Raw genomic sequence first — 12,533 nt, 5'->3', positions numbered from 1 at the left:
CTATTGAGTATGAAGACTTTAATAAACACCCTATTTAAATTAAATTAAGGTGTTTTACTACTGAGTGAGTGAGTGTGACTGAGGCAACTGACCATACAAAGAACCCACGAAGCCGGCCTGATAGGTTCTTTTTTTTTTCCATCTTTTAAATTTAACAGGGTTTCTGGAACCTATCAAATCTAGGGAGTTGTTCTTGTTGTTTAGAACTCTTAAACCAAGACTGTCGAACAAACTCAACTCCCTAGAAATAGCCCCTGTAAACCGGATAGTCTTGCCGGGATAATATTTATAACATAACAATGATGAATAATCAGGATGATTTTTTTCGTCCCTAACGATAATAATATTTTTACTTATTCAACAAATTACTCAAATTCAGTTTTCTTTCATGTAAATAGTAAGAAATTAGGATTTTTAATAGATACAGGAGCATCATTGTGTGCGCTTAAATTAAAATATTTAGACTCTAGAATTCCGTTGCACAAAGAATGTCTTGAAATTAAAGGCATAGAGGGTAATTTAGTTTCATTAGGATATGTATATTTGAATCTTATTATTGGAAATGTAAGATTTAGGGAAAAATTTTATGTTTTTGAATCATTGGAATGTGAAACCAATGGAATAATTGGTAGAAATTTTTTAAAAAAGTATAAAGCTATTTTAAATTATGAGGAAAATACATTATCACTGTTTAATGATGAAAATAAAATTGCATTAGACCTGAATGCTAGTAGCAATAAAAGTATGACCTTACTTCCAAGATGTGAAAGTATTCAATACATCGAGACAGGGTTGGTTGAAGAATGTGTAGTGTTGCCTAGTGAATTGTGTCAGGGAGTGTTTGTAGCAGGTGTGATTGCGCAACCGAGAGATGGGAAAATTCCAGTTAAAATTTTAAATACGCGTGAAACTGAAGTACGTTTGAGAAATTGCTTACCAAAAATTGAAAAGTTGAGCCACTATAATTGTTGTCAATTTACTTCGCAGGCTGTATCAAGCAGTCGAGTAAAAGATTTGTTTAATTTGCTTAAACTTGGGTATTTAAATAAAGAGGAAAAAGATTCTATTGAACAATTATGTGCGAAATTTCCAGATGTGTTTCATATGCCCGGGGATAAGTTAGGTGTTACAAATACTTATAAACAGTCTATTCAAATAAAGCCAAATACTCAACCCGTTTATGTAAAACCATATAGACTACCTCAGTCACAAAAAGAGGAAATAAATAAGCAAATTTCTCAAATGTGCTCGGATGATATCATCGAGAGTGCGCAGAGCGAATGGTCATCTCCGGTGTTACTTGTTCCAAAAAAGGGAGACAAAGCAGGTGAACAACGTAGCAGACTTGTTTTAGATTACAGATTTTTAAACCGCAATTTGGTAGATATTAAATGGCCTATAGCAAACGTAGTGGACATTTTAGATTCTCTTGCAGGAGCACTTTATTTTTCACATTTAGATTTAAGTCAGGGATATTACCAAGTCGAATTAGATGAGCAAAGCAGAAAATTAACAGCTTTTACTACCGATCGCGGCCAATGGCAAATGAAGAGACTTCCAATGAGGTTAAAAATTAGTCCCAGCGCATTTTCTAGATTAATGACAATCGCAATGGCAGGTCGATGGCAGGAGATGAAAAATGTTTTGTTTATATTGATGATTTTATTGTTTTTGGAAGGAATCTTAAAGAACATAATAAAAATCTAATGGACGTTTTTAGTAAACTTCGTAAAGTAAATTTAAAATTAAATCCCTCAAAGTGTGAATTTTTAAGAAAGCAAATTCTTTATTTAGGTCACATTGTTAGCGATAAAGGCATTTCTCCTGATCCAGGAAAAATTAAAGCTTTAAATGAATATCCTATTCCAAAAAATTCAGATGAAGTTAAACGTTTTGTTGCTTTTGCCAACTATTATAGGAAATTTATACCAAAATTCGCGGAATTATCTGTACCCCTAAATAAGTTATGTAGAAAGTGTGCGAGGTTTAAATGGACAGATGAGTGTAATAGTGCGTTTGAAATTTTAAAGAAAGCAATGGTTCAATATCCAGTGTTGGAGTATCCAGATTTTACGGACACGAATGAATTTACACTTTAAACAGATGCTTCACAATTTGCTATTGGAGCAATGCTTTCGAACAAAAATAATAAGCCAGTAGCATATTCAAGCAGGAGTTTAAATAAGGCCGAAATAAATTATCCAACTATTCACAAAGAACTTTTAGCTATTTATTGGGCTGTAAAACATTTTCGCCCATACTTATACGGACGCCGATTTAAAATAGTGACAGACCATAAACCCTTGTTGTACTTATTTAGCCTTACAGACCCATCTAGTCGTTTAACAAGATTTCGCTTAGGTCTTGAAGAATACGATTTTTATGTAGAGTATGTAAAAGGGAGTGAAAATGTTACAGCAGATGCGTTATCTCGAATTATTCTAACATCGAATGAGTTAAAAACTATGAACAATGACATGATTGCTGTTATGACTAGAAATCAGTGTAAACGTATAGCAGAAGAAGATGGAAAGTTGGATAAGGGTAATCATAGTGCTTGGCCTGATCAACCAAACATTGTGGAAGTCCTTAGACAACCAAAAAATTGCACTGAGTTAGTCTTGATAGACTCATCAAAAATAAAATCTTTGTCAAAAATTATAACTGAACAATCAGGAAATTTTTATTATGTACCACTACATCTTACTGTATATTTAAGTCAACATTCTCGATCAACATTGACGCGAGACGGAATGCTGAGAGACTTGACCGATATTAGTAAGAGAGCTGACATAAAAGAATTGTATATTTTAAAAAACGAAAATTCTGCAGAATTAATTGAATCTATAGGTAAAGAAATAAAAAATAATATTAGTTATCAGGGGCCCCGAATAAATATTTTAAAAAATTATCAAAGTAGTGTACAATGATGAAAAAAGAGTTATTTTAAATGATTTTCATTTACTTCCAACCAGTGGACACGCAGGTATACATAGAATGACAAATAATATAAAAAAGTATTACTTTTGGCCAAATTTGTATAATGAAGTTAAGGCATTTGTAAAAAGATGTGGTATGTGTCAAAAACAAAAATATTCAAATCATTATACAAAACAGCCAATGGTGATTACTACTACAGCCAGTTCTTCATTTCAAAAAAATTATCTAGATATTGTAGGACCGCTACCTACAGATATTAATTTTTCCTATATTCTTACCCTGCAGTGTGAATTAACAAAATTCGTAGAAGCATATCCATTAAAAAATAAAGATGCTGTGTCAGTTGCAAAGGCATTTGTGGAAAATTTTATCTTAAGATATGGAATTCCGCAGGAAATTGCAACTGATAGGGGATCTGAATTTATTTCTTCTACAATGAGTGAAGTTTGCAAGAATTTAAAAATAGAACAAGTTCATTCCACCGCATACCATCACGAAAGCATAGGGTCATTGGAAAATTCACACAAGGTTTTAGGAGCATATTTAAGAATTCAGTCAGAAAACCATGTCACAGCTTGGAGTTCATGGATTCCGTACTGGTGTTTTGCGTATAATACGGCAGTTCACACTGAAACTAAATAAACTCCTTTTGAGCTTGTTTTTGGAAAAAAATGTCAGATACCAAGTAATTTAAAAAATATCGTGGAACCTATTTACAATTTTGATAGTTATCCAATTGAATTGAAATACAGGTTACAGAAAGCTCATGATGACGCAAGAAATAATATTTTACTTTCAAAAGAAAAAAGAAAAATATCTTATGATAAAAATATAAATCCCATTGAATATAAGAAAGGAGATTTAATTCTCGTTAAAAATGAATATAATTGTAATAAAATTGCCAGTCCTTGTTTCCTGGGGCCGTATGTAGTCGTTCAGGATGAATCTCCTAATGTAAAAATTGTAAAAGAAAATAAAGAGATACTAATCCATTAAAGAACTAAATTATATCATAAGTAAGTAATTAGTGCATAAAGGGCCCTGCCCATAGTTAGGTAATAATTAATTAATTTACTAGTTTGGTGTATTATTAGTTAAGGTTTTGTGAAAAAAAAAATGGAAAAGAGCGGTTATTAGGTAAAAAGTTGAAAATTTCAAAATTACTGGATATTAATTAAATGTATGTATATAATTTTAAGAATGTGTTAAGAAGAGTTGTTACTTTTATAGTATATATATCCGGAATTTTCAATTTAAAGGAAATATGTAAATTCCTTAAATTTCCCGGGGAGGTGTAGTATGGAAGTATCACCCAGTATAACAAATATTGTGTAAATAGGAAACTACTATATTGTAATAATACATTAATTAATTCTATATAGCAAAACATTATAATGTCTAGTAAGCATTATCATAAACCAGGTCAACGGGAAGTTCAACGATCCTTGGATGTAGCTTTTTGATATTTTATTATAGATCCTACTTAACCCTAAGAAGGTTGTTTCATTTTAACCCTATGTCTAAAATAATAATTTACTACAGGTTATTTCCCTGATACATTTCAAAGTTGATGAGGTAACCGGAAGCCGTATTCATACACCACATTTTATAGCCGAAACGAACTGGCTTACCTCGAATAAACTGCTTGCAGCTGTGTTTTCCGAAGTATCGAATCATAGATTCGTCGTAACATAGATGCTCTTCAGGCTCAAAATAAGCTAAAAAGTTTTCCTTGATCTTGTCCATTAGTGGACGCATTTTCCACACTTTATCAGACAGCTCTGGTTTACAATTATCAGCGAAGTGAATAAAACGCGAAATTTGCAAAAACCGGTCCCTGCGCATAGACATGTAAACCAGTTCATTTTTCATGTCATTATTTGAGTCCCAGTAAAACCTTTTTCCTGGTAAATCAATATACCCACTAATAATAAGAATGTCAATGTAGCATTTCATTTCTCCTACAGATACTTGGAAAAATTTGGTGATTTGGTTGCAAATCTCCTTGGACCCAGTCAAAGTCCTCTACATCAACAGTAATTTCTGTTATCGAAGGTGCTTTGTTTTGTGATGGCGAAGGAGACCTATGTTTTGGTGAAGCACGAAGTGATCCAAGACTTCGCGACAAATCATCAGAACTGCACCCACCAACTCTGGTGTTGTCCAGGAGTTTTACTTCGGCTTGACCTCTAAGTTGTCTGCCAGATAAATTGTCAATAAATCCACTACTATCTTCATCCCCGGAGTCTACGACTGTCACAACGTCCGGATCGGGTGGTTCAATAAATATTTCGTCTATATTATTACTATAGGCAATCTCTAGGGCATCTTGAAGTGAGAAACCCCTCCTATAATAAAAAAAAAACAATTTAAAAAAATTCGGTAGTGTAACCGCCTAGCATTACCATACGGTAACAGGCTGATATAAGTTTTGAAATGAATAAAAGAATGTTTCCTTTTTTTCAATAAAAAATTTAATATGTTAAAATATAAAATCTGTTTTAAAAAAAATATGAATACAAAATTGAGTCGATCTTGCGACTTAGACGGTACAGTCAAATCTGATTATTTAAAAGTTCACACACAAGCACAAAAACGTTTTTCTTATAGTTCTTCGTCAGCTAAAATTTGGGAACGGTCGAATGTGTGATGAACCAGTGGCGTAACGTAACACCTCCCCTCTGAAGAAGACGACCATGGGGATGGTCCATTGGTCATAGAGTCTGCAATCTGCATGGCATCTCTTTTATACTCGATACTTGATGTCGTTATGTCATCATGTGGATGGGTTCCATACAGATCAGCAGCCAAGTCCATGCAATAAAACAAAATACTTGCATAAGTAAAGGCCAAGTCATTTTTAAATGAAGAGTTTGCATTTTTCTTTGCGAGCCAAACTGCAAGATTTTATTTTTAATTATTTTTTTTTTAATAAACTGACAAAAAAAAATCAAACTCAATTTAACTTGTAAGTTGTAACATCAAATTAATTAATCCAGACAAACAGAAACAAAAAATAAAAAATGTTTAACAATAATGTCGATATTGGGGAGATATTTTATTAATTTATTGCATGTTTATTAAAAAAAATTAATTATTATTCATAGTAAAGTTTGACATTATTAAAATGAAACTTGCGAATTACATTATTATCAAGACATATTTCAAGCGTTTTATTTTCTTTATTAACACTTAAAATTTCGTAAGGTCCTGTACAAAGAATAGTTTTAGGTGTATTTGGGTCGTTTTAAGAGAATTTTTTGTCCAACATCAAACGTTTCATTTTTTTTGCTGCTTTCGTTTCATCAAAATATGCCTTTTGTTTAGTTTTAATTGACATTTGCTTATGTTTCACGTTATGAAAAGTATTTAAGATCATTTGTCGTTGGTGTTCCAGATCAATATTTTCTTTATAAAGAAAAACTAAAGAATTTGGCGTTAATTCAGTAGAACTATGTTGACTTGAATTATAAGAATTAATTGCAATTAATAAGGCATCCTTTATATCACAGGTATTATGTTCGATTAGGTAACACCGCAAAGTGTCAGCTAAAGTAGCGTGAAAGCGCTCTACAATACCGTTTGAGCTATGATATTCTGATGACGTATAATGCCATTTTATTTTAAGAGTCTCGGTAAATTCCTTTATTAGCTTATTATTAAATTCACCACCATTATCAGAGATAATGATTTTTGGTATTCCAAAAATACTAAAATATGCACGTAAAGACTCAATAACACTTTTTGGTTTTTTATTATAAATGAAATACACTTGTGCAAACTTTGTTAAATTATCTATAATTGTTAGTAAGATTTCATTGTCAAAAAAGAAAAGATCTGTTGAAAGCGATTGAAAAGGTTTATTTGGGGCTTCATCAGTTATATTTAAAGGCTGGGTACGATTTACACGGTCAATTTTTGAAATTTGACATGTGGGACACAAAGTTATAAATTCTGCAATGTCATTATGCATATTTTTCCATTTATATAATTGGCGAATTTTATTCGTAGTTTCTTTTATACCTTTGTGGTAATTACTGGGATCATTATGATAAATAAAAATAAGTTGTTGTCGCTCTTCAATTGAGGGTACAGTAATAATATTTTTACAGATAATAAACTTAGTTTGAGGGTATAAAAACTGTATCATTTTATAAAAATTATATTTTTCGAAATATGTCACATAATAAACTTTATTTTCTTTTAAATTGAGAGCCGACAATATTTTAAATTTGTTTTCTTTACAGTGCAGCTTGATCTTAGCTAAGATTAAATTACGTGTTTTTGTTTCGTTCGTTAATTCGATAACTGAGTCGAAATCGGAGTCTTTTATGACTGGAAATACGTCACGAATGATATTAAAGTGAAATTCATTTTTTTCGGAGTCATCATACATATAAACGATATTTTTATTTTGCGGGTCTAATATTTGTTCGTTTGAAAAATCAAAATTTGTCAGCATAATATTTTGTTTTGAATTAAGAAAAGCTGGATAATCTTTAACGGTGATTTCATTTATTTGGATTCGTGATAATGCATCAGCAACTTTATTTGATTTACCAGAAATGTGTTTTATATTAAAATTATACTCGCTTAATTTTAAACACCACCTCGATAATTCGAGTTGGGGTCTTTTAAATTTAAAAGCCATACTAATGGTCTATGGTCCGTTATTAGCTGAAATTTGACACCAAAAATATAGGGCCGAAAATAATCCGTGCTCCATACCATTGATAACAATTCTTTTTCGGTTGTCGAGTATTTAATTTTTGTATCGGTTAGCGTTCTTGAAGCAAAAGATATTGGTCTTTCTGTTTTGCCGTCGTCATCTAATTGGGAAAGAACCGCGCCAAGAGCGTAATTAGACGCGTCTGTCGTTAAAATGAATTGTTTGTCAAAGTCGGGATACATTAAAATACTATCGGATGTCAAGAGTTCTTTACATTTGTTAAAACTATTTATTACTTGAGGTGTTATTTTAACTTTAACTGCTTTTTTTAACAAATTGCTGAGAGGTTTTGTAATATCTGCAAAATTTTCCACAAATTTCTTATAGTAGCTAAAAAGACCCAAAAAAGATTTTATTTCTTTTTCATTTTTTGGTAAAGGGAAGTTAGCTATAGATTTTACCTCATCAGGGTTCGGTTTTATACCGTCTGGTGTTAATAAATGCCCGATAAAAACAACTTCGTTAGTGAGATAATTACATTTATCCGATTCTATTTTTAAGTTAAGATTTCGCAAAACCTCAAAGATTATTTCTAAATTTTTTAAATGTTCTTCAATCGTGTTACTAAATACCAGAATGTCATCCATATAAATAAAACATATTTTTCCTATTACATGTTTAAAAATTTCATTCATAACCCTTTGAAACGTACTAGGCGCGTTTTTTAACCCAAAGGGCATCCTAGTAAATTCAAAGCGCCCCTGTTCGGATGAAAAAGCAGTTTTCTCTATATCAGAAATATTCATTTGTATTTGGTGAAACCCAGAAGCAAGATCAATAGTGGAAAAAAATTTTAAGTTACTTAATAAATCAAAAGCATCGTTAAAATGTGGCAATGGATATTTATCGTCCACTGTAATGTTGTTTAAAGTGGCAGAGTTCAAAATTTAAACAGTGAATATCTAGTATTTCACCATATTGTTCTAGAAGTGCAATTTTTATATCACCCCAAGAATTAAATTCTTTTGAGCCAATAAATTCTAAAGCTTTGCCTTTTAGTCGGCTTTTTACGATGAAAGGAAAAACATCTAATTCGTTTTGATTAAATTGTGAATAGACAAAATCAACAGAATCAATAAAATTATGCAATTTAGAGCGAGCACCATCAAAAAGGTTAATTAATTTTATTGCTTTATCGGAAGTTATAGTGTAAGTTGTTGAATTATTTGCATTTGAATTTTCAGTTGTATCAGGCATTGTGCAAGGTGGTAAATTGAGTACAAGTGATACAACCTACAAGAAAAAAAAACAACGAAAAATAAAATAAATTTAATAAAATTAAATAATCGTGCAGTAAGACTCACCCTGCAACTCTTGTACTCCGTGAGAATGACTGTAGCCTGTGGTGTTTGTGTTGGTTCGTCGATCTGCTTCTACTCAGTCAGCATTGCGGTGGCATTACACCTTGACTGTGTTGAATTTTTTTCATCCAAATTCCAGTGAACTTCGGGCTAGGGAACGTTTTGAAGGTTCTGTCTTCCAGAAATCCCAAATTCCTTCGTTAGGCTAGGGGAGAGCTGAGAGGACCTTTTCTTGATAGTTCCAAATTCCACTTGGTAAACGGCTAGGGACGACAGACAGCGAACAACGTGCAATCTCGAACGCGTTTTTGTAAAATTTTTTGATATCCCGGTAAATTGAAATTATGATTTCTCCGGAATTATCTTACCGACTGCGCCAGTTTTGAAATGAATAAAAGAATGTTTCCTTTTTTTCAATAAAAAATTTAATATGTTAAAATATAAAAACTGTTTTAAAAAAATATGAATACAAAATTGAATCGATCTTGCGACTTAGACGGTACAGTCAAATCTGATTATTTAAAAGTTCACACACAAGCACAAAAACGTTTTTCTTGTAGTTCTTCGTCAGCTAAAATTTGGGAACGGTCGAATGGATGAACCAGTGGCGTAACGTAACATATATATATCTGTAGCTAATATGGCATAACTCAGATTTCGACAAAAAAATAACTAGTACAATATTTGATGTCTTCTCACTGGCTAACAAAGTTAGAAACGGTTTCATAAAAAACTCGAACAATATACTTACACAAAGTTTGGCTCCATAGCACTTTTACGCAATAGCAAAAACACCTAAATAAATTACACGCACACGTGTCTGGTACGAACGTCGTCTGGACCTGTTATGAACTAATCAACAAGCTGAACTATTTTTAAGAGACTGACAGCGCCATCTCTCCAACCGGCCTAAAAATCGAGCCGCAGCATCCTTTACAGAAAGCGTAAATAATTGTTAACGCTAGGCGTTAATGGGTTAAATACTTACAATTATTTATTGCAATGTCTTTGGACTCGAATTTACTAACAATAGGTTTGATGGTTGAAATGGACCAGATAGGCTTGATGGGAAAATAAATTGAAATTATTTCAGATAGTGCTACTGGTTTAATTAAATTCTAAGTATGATAAAATAATTTCTTTAATAATCGATAATAATAATTGTTATTGGTTTAACTTCATCGTTATATTAAATAAAAGTTTAGATAAAAAAGTAATGTTAACGTCTTACTTTGAATGTATGGTTGTGAGATTGATAAAACGAAAAAAAAACATTTCTTGTATTCGGCTGTACGTCAGATTTGACAAAGCCTTATATTAAATTGTTTGCTAGGGTATCTGGTTTTACCTGAACCTAAAATTTGGTAATTTTGCAATTACATTTAATTAAATAATTCAAGATTCGATTATTAAAATTTTTTGAGACTTTGCACGAAGGTTTGCCAGATTGGTCTCTTCAAAAAGTTATCTTAAATTTTTTCTGTAAAGGTACAGGGAAGCCAATAATTGACCCCCGTAAAATTTACATGGGATTTCGTATGTTCCGCTCGGCGACGCACCACCCGGTATACAGTCAACTATAAAACAAACAAAACCCTTTTATTTAAATTTTTGACTTTTTCCTATTTGTAGGAGAAAATAACGATAAGATGGCTTTTACTTCTACTAATCTTACAACAAATACTTCAATTATATTTAGTTTTATGAGTTTAAAAAATCAACTGCTGCACATTTTAATAGTGGTCCTTAATTATTTACATAAAAATTGTTTTTCTGCTTCAGATAATCCAACTAATTCCTCTGCTTGTAACCAAATTGCTTTACAAAACTCAATATTTTCCAAAATTTTTGGCATCTGGCTGGTTTGATAATTAACAAAATATTGACCAGTAACTTGGGATAAACTATGTGAAGTTGCTAAAAAGGTAACGGCTTGTGCAGATACTGAAACATCCTAAAATTTTTTATCATTTATTTAAGTTCATTTTTTTATGAAAAACAATCCATACCTGAGTAAAAAATTGAACTATCCTATACGCAACAGGACTTAAATATTTCATACTGTTGTCTTTTAACAGAAAATTACTGTTAGTCATTCCAGGATGTAGGCAATTTGAAGTGATATTAAATTTTTGAAGTTTGTACGAAAATGCCTTTGCTATAATCATATTGCAGACCTTAGAATCATAATACGTCAAAGTGGAATTTAACATATTTGAAAAATATTGTTGATTATGAAAATTTGGCAGTTTTTTGTGGTCGAGTGTATGCAAAAATGCTCCCGAAGATGCCAAGAAAATAATTCGACTTGGAGAAGATGTTTTTAATAGATCTAATAAATATAAACAAAATTAATATATTATTTTATATATATAGGTATTTTTTACTTACCAGTTAATAAAACGGTTAATAAAAAAGGCCCTAAATGATTAACTTGTATAACAGGATTTAAATTGTCGATAGTTTTTTCCACGTTAGATTTATAAATACCGGCATTATTAATTAGAACATTTAAGTATCTCTGTGTATGCTTTACTTCATTAGCAAATTTCCTTATTGACTTAAAATTTCCTAAATCTAAATGATAAGCATAAATGCGAGAGTTAGAAGTTTTTTTAATAATGCTGTCTCTAGTTTCTCGTAGATCTTGATTATCTGCTAAAAGAACTGTCCAATTTTTAGAAGCTAGTTGTAAAGCTGTTTGAAATCCAATACCTTAAAGCCAGTTTGTTTTTTAAATAAATGGTAATATAAAAAAACTAAAAGTTATTTACCTTCCTTCGAGCCAGTAATAAGAGCTACTTTATGTAACATATCTACCATGTATAACTAACTAGCTTCTAAAATGACAAAAAGAAAATGAGCAAAACTTACTTGTCATTATTACCTTCTATAGTAACAAATAAATGAAAAAGTATAAATATAGGTGCTAAACTAATACACAGTGATTTATCAAGATGCCTGAAAATTTAATATTAAAGATAGTAGTGGTAGTTTGTTAGATTTTTGCAAATATTCAAATTGCGTTTAAATGTTGATAAAAATATATCTTTAAATAGGCAAGATTTGTATGAATTATTTTATATTTCCATTTAGTAATTAAGTTTAACATAATTTTATTAACCCATTAACGCCTAGCGTTACCGTATGGTCACAATTATTTACGCTTTCTTTACCCTTGCACGTCAGTTCAGCATCTACAATTCTGTCATTCAAATTGCTCTCCACCAATATAATTATATCATAAGAACAGGACATAATACTACTGAGTAATGGTTGAATCTTCGTACGAAGATCTCCCACATTTTGGTAAAACACAGTTAATGGGGTTGAAGCAAGTTTTTTTGTTTGGACTCTACAACCACTGGAACACCTCTACGATACTGAATAATCAGGTTTTCCTCACCAGCAGATTTTCTATCTAATAAAGACTTCTTAGATTCCTTATATGCATCCTGTTCCATCTTAGTCTGGTCATTAGACAGTTTGTATGGCATCCCACGAAGCTTATCCTTACATTTAAGGGCCGTCTTAACAGTAGTAGCAGTGCATATCAGTTTAAC

General features: G+C 31.5%; 1 long non-coding RNA gene across 1 annotated transcript; it reads right to left on the bottom strand.

The window, feature by feature from the left end:
• Window positions 1-10,548: 10,548 nt before the first annotated feature.
• On the bottom strand, window positions 10,549-11,851 carry LOC126747789 (uncharacterized). The gene is made up of 4 exons (XR_007664398.1): window positions 11,745-11,851; window positions 11,362-11,685; window positions 10,980-11,302; window positions 10,549-10,924 (listed from the first exon to the last, which is right to left on the bottom strand). It is a non-coding gene; the product is annotated as an uncharacterized LOC126747789 (long non-coding RNA).
• Between the last annotated feature and the right edge of the window lie 682 nt (window positions 11,852-12,533).

The sequence above is a fragment of the Anthonomus grandis genome, chromosome 20, assembly GCF_022605725.1.
Source record: "Anthonomus grandis grandis chromosome 20, icAntGran1.3, whole genome shotgun sequence".
NCBI lineage: Eukaryota > Metazoa > Arthropoda > Insecta > Coleoptera > Curculionidae > Anthonomus > Anthonomus grandis.
This window is presented reverse-complemented; position numbering and strand designations above follow the sequence as displayed.